Here is a 13,325-nt window from a genome sequence, read left to right as displayed (position 1 = left end):
CTATGTTTTTCTTCAGGAAAAGACAGCATCCCGCCGACAAACCAGCCGCATGGCTTGCACAAACATTGAATCGTGACCGAAACCCAAGCACAATGTTATCTGTTTGCTGGCCATCCTCAACTTTTGTTTCTTGAATAGCCGCGATATCTAGATCTAACTCGCCGAACAGTCGGTTCAACTGCACTTGCTTACGCTTCGAGGCGAGTCCTCGTACGTTCAGAGTGCCAACTTTTAGCGGTTTCTTCAAGTAAGCCATAGCATACACGCAGCAAACAAACAGTGCTATAACGCTCACTGCTTCGGTCTCTCGTCGCGAGTGAGCGACGAGGACCGTGACAAGGCTAACTTGCCTTTCTTCGCTCCCTCCCCTCTCCAATGCCTTTCTAGCCGACGAAGCTCTCGGCCCGTAGCCGGTGCCTTTTCGTTGTCACGAGGTCGCTTAATGGAAGCGACTGTCGCATCCATCGGGCGCCTCGGAGTCGTGGTCGCCTGTAGTGCCCACCTTCGTTGGCTCTTCTGGCGGCGCAGCAGCATCCGCCTTCTTGCCAGTCGCGTTTCTGCAGCGGGTTCACATTGTGACTTTTCGTTGCCAGTAGGCAGCTCTCACTTCTGGAAAGCAGGGCCGTCGCTGAGTCCTGAATGGGGCGGGTCTCCGGCGTTCTCCAGTTCCTCTTGGTCCATAAGCAGCTCGCTTCCGTTGTCTTGCGGCGGAGCAGTACCCGTGGCCACACGCGCCTACGTGCGGACGCATCCTTCCCGTTCGTGTCCGACGGACCGACACAAGCTGCACCTCGGCGTGCGGCAGTCGCGTCGAATATGTCCCGTCCTCTTGCACCGTAGGCATATTGGTGGACGTCCAGGCACCACCACTAACACTTGCCCTCCGTAAAACTTGAACATGAGGGTTAAATCATCGATAGAGAGCCCCTCCTTCAGAACCATACGCAGCAGCCGGGTTGTCGACTCGGCGTCTTCGAAACCCGGACTGTTCCACTGCTCACGAGTGACATCTGTCACTTCTCCAAACTCTTCAAAAGCCTTCTGTACAGACTCATTCGACACATAGAAGGGCACCCAGTGCACCCTGAAGGCGAACTCAAGTTTGTTGGGCTCAATGACTGCGCAATAGCGTTTTTCACTTCCAGTGCTCCTTCTGTCAGCAGTCGTTCTTTCGCTTCTGCATTTTTCAGCTTCAACATCCACACATGCGACATTTGAAAGAGCCCAATGCTAGCCACGAAGGGTAGAACACCGGCAGTTTCCAATGGCTCTCGAAAATCCTGTATGCGATAAGGCCGCCCGGCAATATCGCAGTGAAGGAAAACCATAGTCTTCATCGCGTCTCCCGTAGGCAGCGTACATAAAACTAAGCGATAGCCCACTGAAACCTCGGCCAAGCATGACCGATAACGAAGCGCGCTCAAAGCTTCCCATCACACGTCCGTACGCTGCGGCGGCCGGAAGCGGAATCCACCACTGAGCTATAGCGGCGCTTCTTACAGCTACCCCCTCCGGAGCAAGCATACGAGGAAGTACTCGCGCCTGTCGCAGCGTCGTGTGTATGGATGTCTATCTCGTCGCATTGACTAGTATACTTATTTTTACCTAACAGAATAAAAAAGTGTTGAAAGACATAAGCCGCCAGTGAGGATCGAACTCACGACCGCTGGTTTACAAGACGAGCGCTCTGCCACTGAGCTATAGCGGCGCTTCTTATAGCTACCCCTTCCGGAGCTAGCATACGAGGAAGCACTCGCGCCTGTCGCAGCGTCGTGTCTATCGATGTCTATCTCATCGCATTAACTAGTATACTCATTTTTACTTAACAAAAGAAAAAAAAGTTCAAGGACATCAGCCGCCAGTGAGGATCGAGCTCACGACCGCTGGTTTACAAGACCAGCGCTCTGCCACTGAGCTATAGCGGCGCTTCTTACAGCTACCCCCTCTGGAGCTAGCATACGAGGAAATACTCGCGCCTGTCGCAGCGTCGTGTCTATGGATGTCTATCTCATCGCATTAACTGGTATACTCATTTTTACCTAACAAAAGAAAAAAGGTTGAAAGACATCAGCCGCCAGTGAGGATCGAACTCACGACCGCTGGTTTACAAGACCAGCGCTCTGCCACTGAGCTATAGCGGCGCTTCTTACAGCTACCCCCTCTGGAGCTAGCATACGAGGAAATACTCGCGCCTGTCGCAGCGTCGTGTCTATCGATGTCTATCTCATCGCATTAACTAGTATACTCATTTTTACCTAACAAAAGAAAAAAGGTTGAAAGACATCAGCCGCCAGTGAGGATCGAACTCACGACCGCTGGTTTACAAGACCAGCGCTCTGCCACTGAGCTATAGCGGCGCTTCTTATAGCTACCCCTTCCGGAGCTAGCATACGAGGAAGCACTCGCGCCTGTCGCAGCGTCGTGTCTATCGATGTCTATCTCATGTCATTAACTAGTATACTCATTTTTACCTAACAAAAGAAAAAAGGTTGAAAGACATCAGCCGCCAGTGAGGATCGAACTCACGACCGCTGGTTTACAAGACCAGCGCTCTGCCACTGAGCTATAGCGGCGCTTCTTATAGCTACCCCTTCCGGAGCTAGCATACGAGGAAGCACTCGCGCCTGTCGCAGCGTCGTGTCTATCGATGTCTATCTCATCGCATTAACTAGTATACTCATTTTTACCTAACAAAAGAAAAAAAAGTTCAAGGACATCAGCCGCCAGTGAGGATCGAAATCACGACCGCTGGTTTACAAGACCAGCGCTCTGCCACTGAGCTATAGCGGCGCTTCTTACAGCTACCCCCTCCGGAGCTAGCATACGAGGAAGTACTCGCGCCTGTCGCAGCGTCGTGTCTATGGATGTCTATCTCATCGCATTAACTGGTATACTCATTTTTACCTAACAAAAGAAAAAACAATGTTGAAAACATCAGCCGCCAGTGAGGATCGAACTCACGACCGCTGGTTTACAAGACCAGCGCTCTGCCACTGAGCTATAGCGGCGCTTCTTATAGCTACCCCTTCCGGAGCTAGCATACGAGGAAGCACTCGCGCCTGTCGCAGCGTCGTGTCTATCGATGTCTATCTCATCGCATTAACTAGTATACTCATTTTTACCTAACAAAAGAAAAAAAAGTTCAAGGACATCAGCCGCCAGTGAGGATCGAACTCACGACCGCTGGTTTACAAGACCAGCGCTCTGCCACTGAGCTATAGCGGCGCTTCTTACAGCTACCCCCTCCGGAGCTAGCATACGAGGAAGTACTCGCGCCTGTCGCAGCGTCGTGTCTATGGATGTCTATCTCATCGCATTAACTGGTATACTCATTTTTACCTAACAAAAGAAAAAACAATGTTGAAAACATCAGCCGCCAGTGAGGATCGAACTCACGACCGCTGGTTTACAAGACCAGCGCTCTGCCACTGAGCTATAGCGGCGCTTCTTATAGCTACCCCTTCCGGAGCTAGCATACGAGGAAGCACTCGCGCCTGTCGCAGCGTCGTGTCTATCGATGTCTATCTCATCGCATTAACTAGTATACTCATTTTTACCTAACAAAAGAAAAAAAAGTTCAAGGACATCAGCCGCCAGTGAGGATCGAACTCACGACCGCTGGTTTACAAGACCAGCGCTCTGCCACTGAGCTATAGCGGCGCTTCTTATAGCTACCCCTTCCGAAGCTAGCATACGAGGAAGCACTCGCGCCTGTCGCAGCGTCGTGTCTATCGATGTCTATCTCATCGCATTAACTAGTATACTCATTTTTACCTAACAAAAGAAAAAAAAGTTCAAGGACATCAGCCGCCAGTGAGGATCGAACTCACGACCGCTGGTTTACAAGACCAGCGCTCTGCCACTGAGCTATAGCGGCGCTTCTTTTTTTCTTTATAGCATTTTGAAAACGAGTACAAACAAACACATGTCAGCAACACTTGTACTGACACGGTGACTTACAATTTTTTCAGTTCAACCAAGTCATCAAGCATATTTATCTATGATGGCTGATCAGGCAGTGCCCGATACACTTCCCTCAGTGTTATGACACCTTGAATGAAATGCTCGCGTGGTGATCTCATAACTACATCCGCATGGTTGAATTGTGTCCTTGTTTTTCATAAACTATGGAGGCTGAGGAGCATAACAGTGTCATAAGGGATGTCCTGTTTTCCTACCGGTAAAAACCTGATGCCATGCGGATGTAATGGTAAGTCTTTCTTTAAAGTTCTTTAAAGCACATCTCAGAAAAAATACCATCCCAACAATATAAAAACACGTGGTCTATTGTTTCAGGTTTTTTACACAAAATGTCTGCCGACCAAGGGACAATGAGGCCTTTATCATGCATCATTGTTTTTACTGACAGTGTGCCTGTGTGAAGTTTAACGAAGAAAGTTTTTAAAGATGGATACACTGGTATTCTTTTGAACCTTTTGAGCACATATGCTCCTGGGCCCCCACAATATGACAAACGGTAAATGGGTACAAAGAACATTGTTTCTATTAGATCTTTGTACAAATTTTGTCTAGTGACGTTGGAGAGGTACTGCATTGAAAAGCGCACCTGTAACATCCTGTACGTAAGCACAACTTCGCGCAGGTAACCTCTCACGGTACCACGCATTTCTTCAAATTCATACTAGCATACTACAAATTCTGGTAGCAATCGACATAAACGAACTTGCGTTTCTTCAGCCGAGCATACTACAAATTCGGGTAGCAATCGACATAAACGAACTTGCGTAACAGTGCAAAGAAAAGTGTCGTTCTGGTCGCGAAGAAACATAAAGCGAGACACGATTTGTCGTACTAATAAATGAGCCAGACCGAGACCTACTCTCTTCACGGGCATGAATAAGTTTGTTCGACTGGTTCTTTCCCAAGTCGACGCCCAAATAAAAACGGCAAAAACCCTGTGAATCTTTTGAATACCGATCCGCGTGGCGCCCAACACATTCAAGACATACCATATCTTGGAGACTAGAAACAGGTTACACACGGTGGCGCGCGAGAACATTGATAGTTGCCGCCCCTGCCACGCACTGGCCTTTTCCTGTGCCATTGCCGCCTGTTCACTCCAGTATGGTTCGGGTCTGCTATAACAATGCAGCGGCACGCCAAGATACGTCTTCGGAGTAGTGGCCCATCGAAGTCGAGGGTAGTAGTCTGGCGTTACCTCCCAGTCACCATGCCAGAATCCATAACTCTTCTCCCAATTTATTTGCGCCCCGATGCATTTGCAAAACTCCTCAACGACCGCCGTGGCTTCACAGATACTCTGTATACTTGAGCAGAACACAGCGATGTCGTCGGCGTAAGCAAAGATTTTCACTTGAGCTGACAGTAACCTGAAGCCAGTTATACGGTGAGATTTTTGTATAGCCAGACAGAGGGGCTCGAGATAGACTGCGAACAAGAGAGGTGACAATGGACATCCCTGCCTCACTGAAGAGTGTACGTGCAGGCTTTCAGTGAGTTCCCCATTAACAATGACGCGCGTTGTGCAGTTTTCGTACGCCATTCGTACGCCATCCGATATTACAAAGCCCCCATTAGCATGATCTAGCAGGCTGAAGAGAACATCATGTGACACACGGTCAAAAGCCTTTGCGAGATCTAGCTGCATCATTGCAACCCTGTCGCCAAGTGCGTCGCAACATTCAAGAACACTTAGCGCTGTGTGTATATTAGTGGCGATGCTCCGACCCTTGATACCGCAATTTTGATGACTCCCCACTAACATTGTTATGACACCCTGAATTCTCTTTGCCAGAAACTTCATGAATATCTTATAGTCTACGTTGGCGAGGCTTATCGGGCGATAAGACCCCACCAACAGACGTTTTTCTGGCTCAGAGAACTGCGGTATGAGTAGAATGTGCGATGTTGTGAAAGACAATGGCGTACGTTTTTTCTCATATGCTTCAACAAGAACTTTCATCAAAATCTGCGCAGTCTCTGTCGTGAAATGTTTGTAAAAGGCGGCTCCTAAACCATCACGGCCGGGTGCTTTACCCAATGGCAGTTGACATATTGCTTCCTCTAACTTTTTAACGGATATTGGCTGTTCAAGATGAGTCCTGACTTCATCGTCGAGCCTTGGCATAAGCGATAAAATTCTTTTTGGAAACCTCCCTCCACCCTTCGCGTGGGACCCAGCATGTCTTTGAAATGATCTCTGACTACGCGCTTGATAATATCGTTATCGGCCGACACCTCGTCGCCGTTTTGTATCTGGGGTATTTCTTTTTGGCAGGCGTATCTTTTTTCATCGCCTAATGCGCACTTTGTTGGCAGTTCACCTGCCCACAGTTTCTCGGCGCGCGCGCGCACCATCGCTGCGCAGTGCTTATCTGTATCTATTTTTTCCAACTGCGCTTTTGTATTTCTTATTTCTTTAAAAAAAGTTCCTGGGTGAGTGTTTTCTACACTAATGAGAAGCGCAAGGTGCTCACGGAGCTGGGTTTCCTTCTGTTTTTCTTCAAATCGTATAACGCTGCTTGTTTCATTTGCCCTCATTTTGACAACCTGCCTAAATTCTTTCCACTGAACAGCGTAACTTGACGGTTGCTTCATGAGCAGGTTTTCTAGCTCTTTTCCTAATCCACTGACAAAGCCTTCTTGCTCCAACAACCTTATATTGAGTTTACATAAAGCCCAATTAAAGTGCTTTTTAAAGCGACTACTGCCAAAGTTTGCAACCACTAGGCAATGGTCGCTAAAGGCACCGGTTTGACTTCGTACGAGGTGCACAAAGGAACAAAATCTGTGGGCACATATATCTGGTCCAGTCGAGCATGGCTATCTCCCTGAAAGTGCGTGTACTGAGGACGCGGGCCAGTCAAACACTTCCTACATCCTCTAAACAATAGTCACTGGCCAGAGCATTCAAGAATTCTGCACTGTTATCACGTACGGCCGAATGCTTGGCCCGGTCGACAGCCTGACAAACACTGTTCATATCTCCTAAGAACATAACAATCTTGTCGCATTTTGAAAACCACTCAATTCGCTCAAAAAACAATTTGCGTTCCATTTCTACATTTGGTGCAAACACACAAATCACTCGAAAAGGCAGGTCACGGTACAAGAAATCGGCAACCAGGAGACGACCGCTTTCACACGAAAAGAGCGACTGCGTAGTTATGCCTTTGTTGTTTATAATAAAGACAATGCAACCACCTGAGGCACCTGCAGAGTGACACTCACACATCAAAGTGCGCACGAAAGGTAGACACCAATCGATCAGTCGCTTCTTGGCTTTCAATTTTTGTTTCCTGGATTGCGGTTACGTGATGGTCGTTCTCAAGAAGAAGCCGACTGAGCAGGCACTGTCGCCTTCTCGCTCCGAGGCCTCTGTCGTTTAAGGCGGCTACACGTAGCACTTCGTAGCACTTCGCGTAGGTTAGCTGCCATTTAGAAAATAAAGGGTGCCTTATTCTATGGTATCTCCTTCGTATTACACTGCCACGGATTTCTCCGGAGAAAACTCGGACCGAAAGAATGGACTAGGCGACAGGTGTGCCCACACAAACGCACATTAAATACACCCTACGTGACACACACACTAGAACAGAAAACTAACAAACACAAAACACAAAGACCATAAATACACACGACCCGGCCACACTGATACCAGCGTCTACTGTTAGCGTTCTATTATTAGCGGTCGGCGTTCGTGCTCACGGTTGGTTCGGTGTGGCTGCGGCGTTGTATGGATCCAGTAGGCGGCGTCGAGGCGGCGTTCGACGTGCTTGGGCTGGCGTCGCTGGCTGCGTAGTACAAGCTCACCGTCCAAGCGCCCGTGGAGGTGATTCCGGTGTTGTTGGCGTTGGGGGCACCACCCGGATGGGTGGAAACAGCGCTGGAGACACCCCTGGCCGTAGCGGGTGGTAGCGTCCTCCGTTGACTCCCCGGAACGGGCTCAGGCACGGCAGGAAGTCCACGATGCGAAGTCGTAGAACGTGAGCTCACCGGAGCAGTAGCCGGCGTCGCTCTCTTCCAGCCGATGTGTCCCTGACCCGCCGGAGCCTCTGCTTCTCCCCCTCCCGTGCCTCGCTCTCACTCGCCCTTTTATAGCCTTCGCATTAGCACACCTAAGCCTTGTCGTCGTCTTCTTCTCTTCTCCACCAATCATCTCTCTCCACCTCACCGAATGCTTCTTCATTTTCTTTATTCTTCGGTTAATCCACGTTGTCTTCTTCACACCTCTTTCCTTTAAAATTTAATTTAGGCTCCATAATATATGTGACATACACATATCTACCGCCCCCCCCCCCCACACACACACACCCCAAAGCAAGCTCAGCGACAAACAAAAAAAAAGCAATGGAGGCGGTTCACCCGCCTGCCGTGAGCCAACCGGCACGTTTGGCCGCGGCTTTAAGGTCGAACGCCTCATACCTGGCGCTTTGGTCGGAGGCTCTTCTCCACCACTGGCGTCCAGTTTAGGCGCACTACAACCGGCTTCATCGTGCGTACGTTTTCCGGCCGCGCTGTTGGTTGCGGCTGACAAAACGTCCATGGGTTCCGCCGAAGGTTGGGTGACGCTCTCCGAAGAGTCCACAGGAGTTTATGTCTCAACTCTCGGCATGCTGGCGACTGGTGTAGTGACTACGGGAGCTCCAACCAGCTATCCGGTTGCTGCAGTGGCTTTGGGTAGCATCTCCGGTTAATCCGTCTGGGGAGGCGTCAACGTGGATACTTGAGTCGCTGGCTTACTTGCGCTTTCGATGCTTCCTCCGCGTCGGCTTCATCCATGATCACCTCCGAGCTGTCCTCGCTGCTCATCCGCCCGGTGACGTTGGCGTAAGTACGAGCGCACTGCTCTTCCTCAAGCCCGAACCGACGGCAGGAACCACCCCGTGGGATCCGGCACTCATGACGGATATGTCCTGTGCCCCGGCATCGGAGGCAGAGCGGGACGGGGAGCGTGCCCGGAACGACCACGAGCGCCAGCTCGCCAGCGACGCTCACTTGATGGGGCAGGTCGTCCAGCTTCACGCCGGCGTTCAACCTCAAAGTCTCGAGCCTCGTCGTTGAGCCCTTGTCAGACAGCCCGTGTACGCGCCACCGCTCCCTCGACACGTCCGTCTCCTGTCCAAATGGTGCGAAGGCAAGCCGCACATCTTCGTCCGGAACACTGAAGCAGCCAGTGCAGCTTCATTAGTACGTCCTGGTTAGCGGGGTCGATCACAGGACCCCGGGCACTTTTCACTTTCAGCTCTCTGGCACTGACAATCTTCTTCAGCGTTTCGTCGTCTCTGAAAGTGACCGCCCAGACATGATTCATGCGATACGCGCCAAGGGCGACCACTTCCGCAAGAGCGATAGCTGAGCGAGCGCATCACGAAATTCTTCCACCCGGTATGGGTGGGCCCTGACATCAGCGTGCAAAAATACGGTGTTCACCACAAAACTCCCGGTAGGCAGACTCGGCAACACAACCTGGTACTCAGATCCTGACGACAAAGCAGAAGCAAAAGACCTGTTTCCGCGGCCGGGCATGGCCGCTGAAGCCGCTCTCACGGAGCTCGTCATTTCACGTCCGTCACGGTCAGTGGCCGGAAGTGGAATCCCTGAGGCATAGCGGCGCTTCTTACAGCTACCCCCTCCGGAGCAAGCATGCGAGGAAGTAATCGCGCCTGTCGCAACGTCGTGTCTATGGATGTCTATCTCGTCGCATTAACTAGTGTATTCATTTTTACCTAACAAAAGAAAAAAATGTTGAAAGGCATCAGCTGCCAGTGAGGACCGAGCTCACGACCGCAGGTTTACAAGACCATTAACACGTTTTGGCGGGCTAGATGGTTAAGCATCTTGAATAAACAGCGCGAACAAAGACGAGCACAAAAGACAAGAAAGCGAACGACACGGCGCTGACTAACAACTGAGGGTTTATTGCTGATCACACAGGTATAAATACATAGATGTCGGCAATGAGGGAAAGGTTTACAAAGTGCAAAAAAACCAAAAACAAAACATAAATGTGACAACAGCAACATAAGCACGCTAGAAATCAGCAGAGATTATCAACCCCCAGGAGTGACAGCTCTTTTTGCAGAAGTGTTAGCGAAGGGGTACTTATACATGCATTTCCCTGCTTGAATATGTTGTATGCCTCGATAATTTCTTTCGCAGTTTTTTCCCGATTTTTGGCAATGACCTTGGTTTCATGATATAGCGGTACGCACTGTTTTTTTCTCTTTTTTTTGCCCATTCACAATCCCGGCAATGAATGCCGAGATGACCTGGAACTACTTTTGACACCTTATAGCTGTGTTCGGTCAGCCTTTTATTTATGCAACGTCCCGTCTGTCCAACGTACTGCCCTCCACAGGGCAGAGGGATGTAGAAACAACCCCCTTATCACAAGGGACGAAGCGTGACTGGTGCTTAGTTGTGCACTTCGCCACTTTTCCTTTGAACTCATTAACAGATCGGCACAAACCGGCCAGACGATCAGGCGCGGAAAACACAACCTCGACACCTGCTTTTTTCCCACTTTTTTCAGGGAGTGTGAAATTCCATGTAGATATGGAATCAAAGCGACACGTTTGCGGTTGTTATCCGATCCCTGGTCGTCTCGTGTAGCTGGTTCTGACTTGCTCTTCTTTAGGGCCGACTCAGCTACTGACGTGATAAGTTCTAGTGGGTACCCTGCCGAAAGCAATCTTTTTACCTGGTGTGAAACGCTGGAATGCAGTCTGTGGTGGCAGGATTTTGTTAATGAGCTGTTCAAACAGGATCCTAAGATACCCCTCTTAATGAGCTTGGAATGGCAAGAACCATAGGGAAGAAGGGGCTTGTTACCTCGGGGTTCGAAAGCCCATCAAACGTGGCTAGGAGTGAAGTACAGGCCAAGGTCTAGAAACTTGATGTGGTTGTGAACAGGAGTTTCATAAGTGATCTCAAGGGGGAAGAGAGTGTCAGAAAAAATGGACAGACTACGAAACACCTCCGTTTCAAACTACAGTCCAGAGCACTTGACAATAACAAGGTAGTCGTCGACAAATCTAAATGTTTTTACGACCTTAGTTTTCCCAAGGAGTTCGTTGGGAGCGCGGTCGCATCTGGCGAGATAAATGTCACTGAGTATGGGAGCGATACAGGAGCCTATGCATATGCCGTTTTTTTTTAATGAAGATGGAAGAGTTCCACTCAGTGAAAGTTGATTGCAGGTACAAGGAAAGCGGATGCAGAAATCTTGCTACAGAGATACCGGACGCGTTTTGAAAGGCAACCACGCCATGTCGGTCAATGCATTCACTGACACTAGTTAACAGTTCGTCATGGGGAATCGAATAGTACAAGTCTTTCACGTCAATAGAAAAAGCTAAAAGTTCATCAGCATTGTGCGTCGTCAGGAAGTCAGTTACTTGGTTCGAATTTTTTACCTGGAAAGGATCGTCAACAGAGATTTCGGCGAGTTGCCGCTTAATGAATTCAGCGAGGCACTTCTGCCAAGTACCCCTCTCTGAGACTATCACACGGAGCGGGCATTCAGGCTTGTGGGTTTTGGTGGAAAAGAACAGGAAAAGAACTGAGCTATAGCGGCGCTTCTTACAGCTACCCCCTCCGGAGCAAGCATACGAGGAAGTATTCGCGCCTGTCGCAGCGTCGTGTCTAAGGATGTCTATCTCGTCGCATTAACTAGTGTACTCATTTTTACCTAACAAAAGAAAAAAAATGTTGAAAGGCATCAGCCACCAGTGAGGATCGAACTCACGACCGCTGATTTACAAGACCAGTGCTCTGCCATTGAGCTATAGCGGCGCTTTTTTTTTATTTCTTACCGGTATCATGACATTCAATATACAGACAAAACACACCAGCCTGTCTTCGGTTGGAAAAGTTCAGTTGAAATTTCTTCAGGCACATCAAATCGTCTAATACATTAATCCACTCAGGGGGGTCAGGTAATGCCTGATAGACTTCTCTCATGCAGATCATATGCTGGATAAAGTTTTAGCCTACAGAGTGAACAGTAACATCTGCATGGCGGACTGCCATTCGGGTTTGCCACCGACTGTGGAGGCCCAGTAGCATCAACATATCAAAGGGAATGCCTTCATCATACTTCACTGGGAGAAACCGAATCACGTATGGCGTTATTGGTAGTTGTTTAAGAGTTCGCTGCAGAATGTCCCAGTGGATCATAGGGTCCCTACAGTCAATAAATATGTGTTCAATAGTTTCTGGTTTTTTGCAGAGTAAGCAGTTTATGTCCAGAGTACAAATATCCCTTTCTGATCTAGCCACCCTTTTACGGGGAGTGTGTTCGTGTGCAGCTTAAAGAAAAAGGATTCGACAGAAGGCCTTACCGGCATTTTTTTAACCCGTTTTAAAACGTCCTTTCCTGGGCACCCACAGTAAACAGACCTGTACAATGGTGTCGGCAGTTGATTTTCTATTAAGTCCGCGTACAATTTCTTCTTCGTGACAGAACATAGGTAATCCATTGAAAACCTTTCATGCAACATGCGGAAGGAAACAACTTCATGAATGTAACCAGCCACAAGGTGACATATTATATCACTTGTAGTCACAATAAATTCAGGAAGCGCTTTCGCAAGTCGAACTTGTATGACTGTGCGCAAAAAACTGTCGCTTTGGTCACGCAGGAAAAAGAAACGCGACACAATCTGCCTGATAAACAAATGAGAAAGACCTAGGCCTCCATCGCGGACTGAGCGGAAGAGGTTGGTACGACTAACCCTCTCCCATGTTGAGCCCCATATAACCGCAGCAAAAACCCAATGCATTTTCTGCACATTTGCGCGGGCCATAAACAGCACTTGCAACACATACAAAACTTTAGCTATCAAAAACAAATTGCAAGCAGAGGCACGTGCAAACACTGAAAGGCCGCGACCGTTCCAGTTTCCCGTCCTCTCCTTCATTTTCTCCGCTGCATCGCTCCAGTACCTTGCGGGTTCCTGATAGTGCTCGAAAGGCACACCAATATACGTCGGAGGTGTGCCTGTCCTTGTTGTACAAGCAAACCTTTCTGGCTTGATCTCCCAGTTACCGTGCCATATACCAACTCTTTTCCCAGTTTATCTCTGAGCCCGTCAGCTTACAGAAAGCCTTAGCAAGGTTGACCACTTCTAACACACTCTCACGATCTTAACAGAATACGGCTATGTCATCAGCATACGCCAAAAGTTTTACCTCAGTAGAGTGCATTTTGAAACCTCGTATTGATGTCTGGTGAATTACGGCTAAACAGAAAGGTTCGACATATATTGCAAACAAGAGGGGAGACAGTGGACAACCTTGCCTTACTGAAGATTGCACTGGTACCCTTTCTGTTAGTGACT

The 13,325-nt window shown here is 49.0% G+C and overlaps 1 protein-coding gene and 12 non-coding genes across 13 annotated transcripts in view; 1 reads left to right on the top strand and 12 right to left on the bottom strand.

Moving 5' to 3' along the window:
- The window catches only part of LOC144093794 (angiotensin-converting enzyme-like), a 144,930-nt gene that overhangs the window by 58,465 nt on the left and 73,140 nt on the right, over positions 1 to 13,325 (top strand). The window lies entirely within an intron of this gene.
- Positions 1,637 to 1,708, bottom strand: TRNAT-UGU (transfer RNA threonine (anticodon UGU)). Its single transcript has one exon. It is a non-coding gene; the product is annotated as a tRNA-Thr (tRNA).
- On the bottom strand, positions 1,854 to 1,925 carry TRNAT-UGU (transfer RNA threonine (anticodon UGU)). Its single transcript has one exon. It is a non-coding gene; the product is annotated as a tRNA-Thr (tRNA).
- TRNAT-UGU (transfer RNA threonine (anticodon UGU)) lies at positions 2,070 to 2,141 on the bottom strand. Its single transcript has one exon. It is a non-coding gene; the product is annotated as a tRNA-Thr (tRNA).
- Positions 2,286 to 2,357, bottom strand: TRNAT-UGU (transfer RNA threonine (anticodon UGU)). Its single transcript has one exon. It is a non-coding gene; the product is annotated as a tRNA-Thr (tRNA).
- Positions 2,502 to 2,573, bottom strand: TRNAT-UGU (transfer RNA threonine (anticodon UGU)). Its single transcript has one exon. It is a non-coding gene; the product is annotated as a tRNA-Thr (tRNA).
- Positions 2,719 to 2,790, bottom strand: TRNAT-UGU (transfer RNA threonine (anticodon UGU)). The gene has a single exon. It is a non-coding gene; the product is annotated as a tRNA-Thr (tRNA).
- Positions 2,937 to 3,008, bottom strand: TRNAT-UGU (transfer RNA threonine (anticodon UGU)). The gene has a single exon. It is a non-coding gene; the product is annotated as a tRNA-Thr (tRNA).
- On the bottom strand, positions 3,154 to 3,225 carry TRNAT-UGU (transfer RNA threonine (anticodon UGU)). The gene has a single exon. It is a non-coding gene; the product is annotated as a tRNA-Thr (tRNA).
- TRNAT-UGU (transfer RNA threonine (anticodon UGU)) lies at positions 3,372 to 3,443 on the bottom strand. Its single transcript has one exon. It is a non-coding gene; the product is annotated as a tRNA-Thr (tRNA).
- On the bottom strand, positions 3,589 to 3,660 carry TRNAT-UGU (transfer RNA threonine (anticodon UGU)). Its single transcript has one exon. It is a non-coding gene; the product is annotated as a tRNA-Thr (tRNA).
- TRNAT-UGU (transfer RNA threonine (anticodon UGU)) lies at positions 3,806 to 3,877 on the bottom strand. The gene has a single exon. It is a non-coding gene; the product is annotated as a tRNA-Thr (tRNA).
- Positions 11,707 to 11,778, bottom strand: TRNAT-UGU (transfer RNA threonine (anticodon UGU)). The gene has a single exon. It is a non-coding gene; the product is annotated as a tRNA-Thr (tRNA).

The sequence above is a fragment of the Amblyomma americanum genome, chromosome 6 (assembly GCF_052857255.1).
Source record: "Amblyomma americanum isolate KBUSLIRL-KWMA chromosome 6, ASM5285725v1, whole genome shotgun sequence".
In the NCBI taxonomy this organism is placed as follows: domain Eukaryota; kingdom Metazoa; phylum Arthropoda; class Arachnida; order Ixodida; family Ixodidae; genus Amblyomma; species Amblyomma americanum.
Note: the sequence above shows the minus strand (reverse complement) of the source record. Positions and strands in the feature narration are given on the sequence as shown.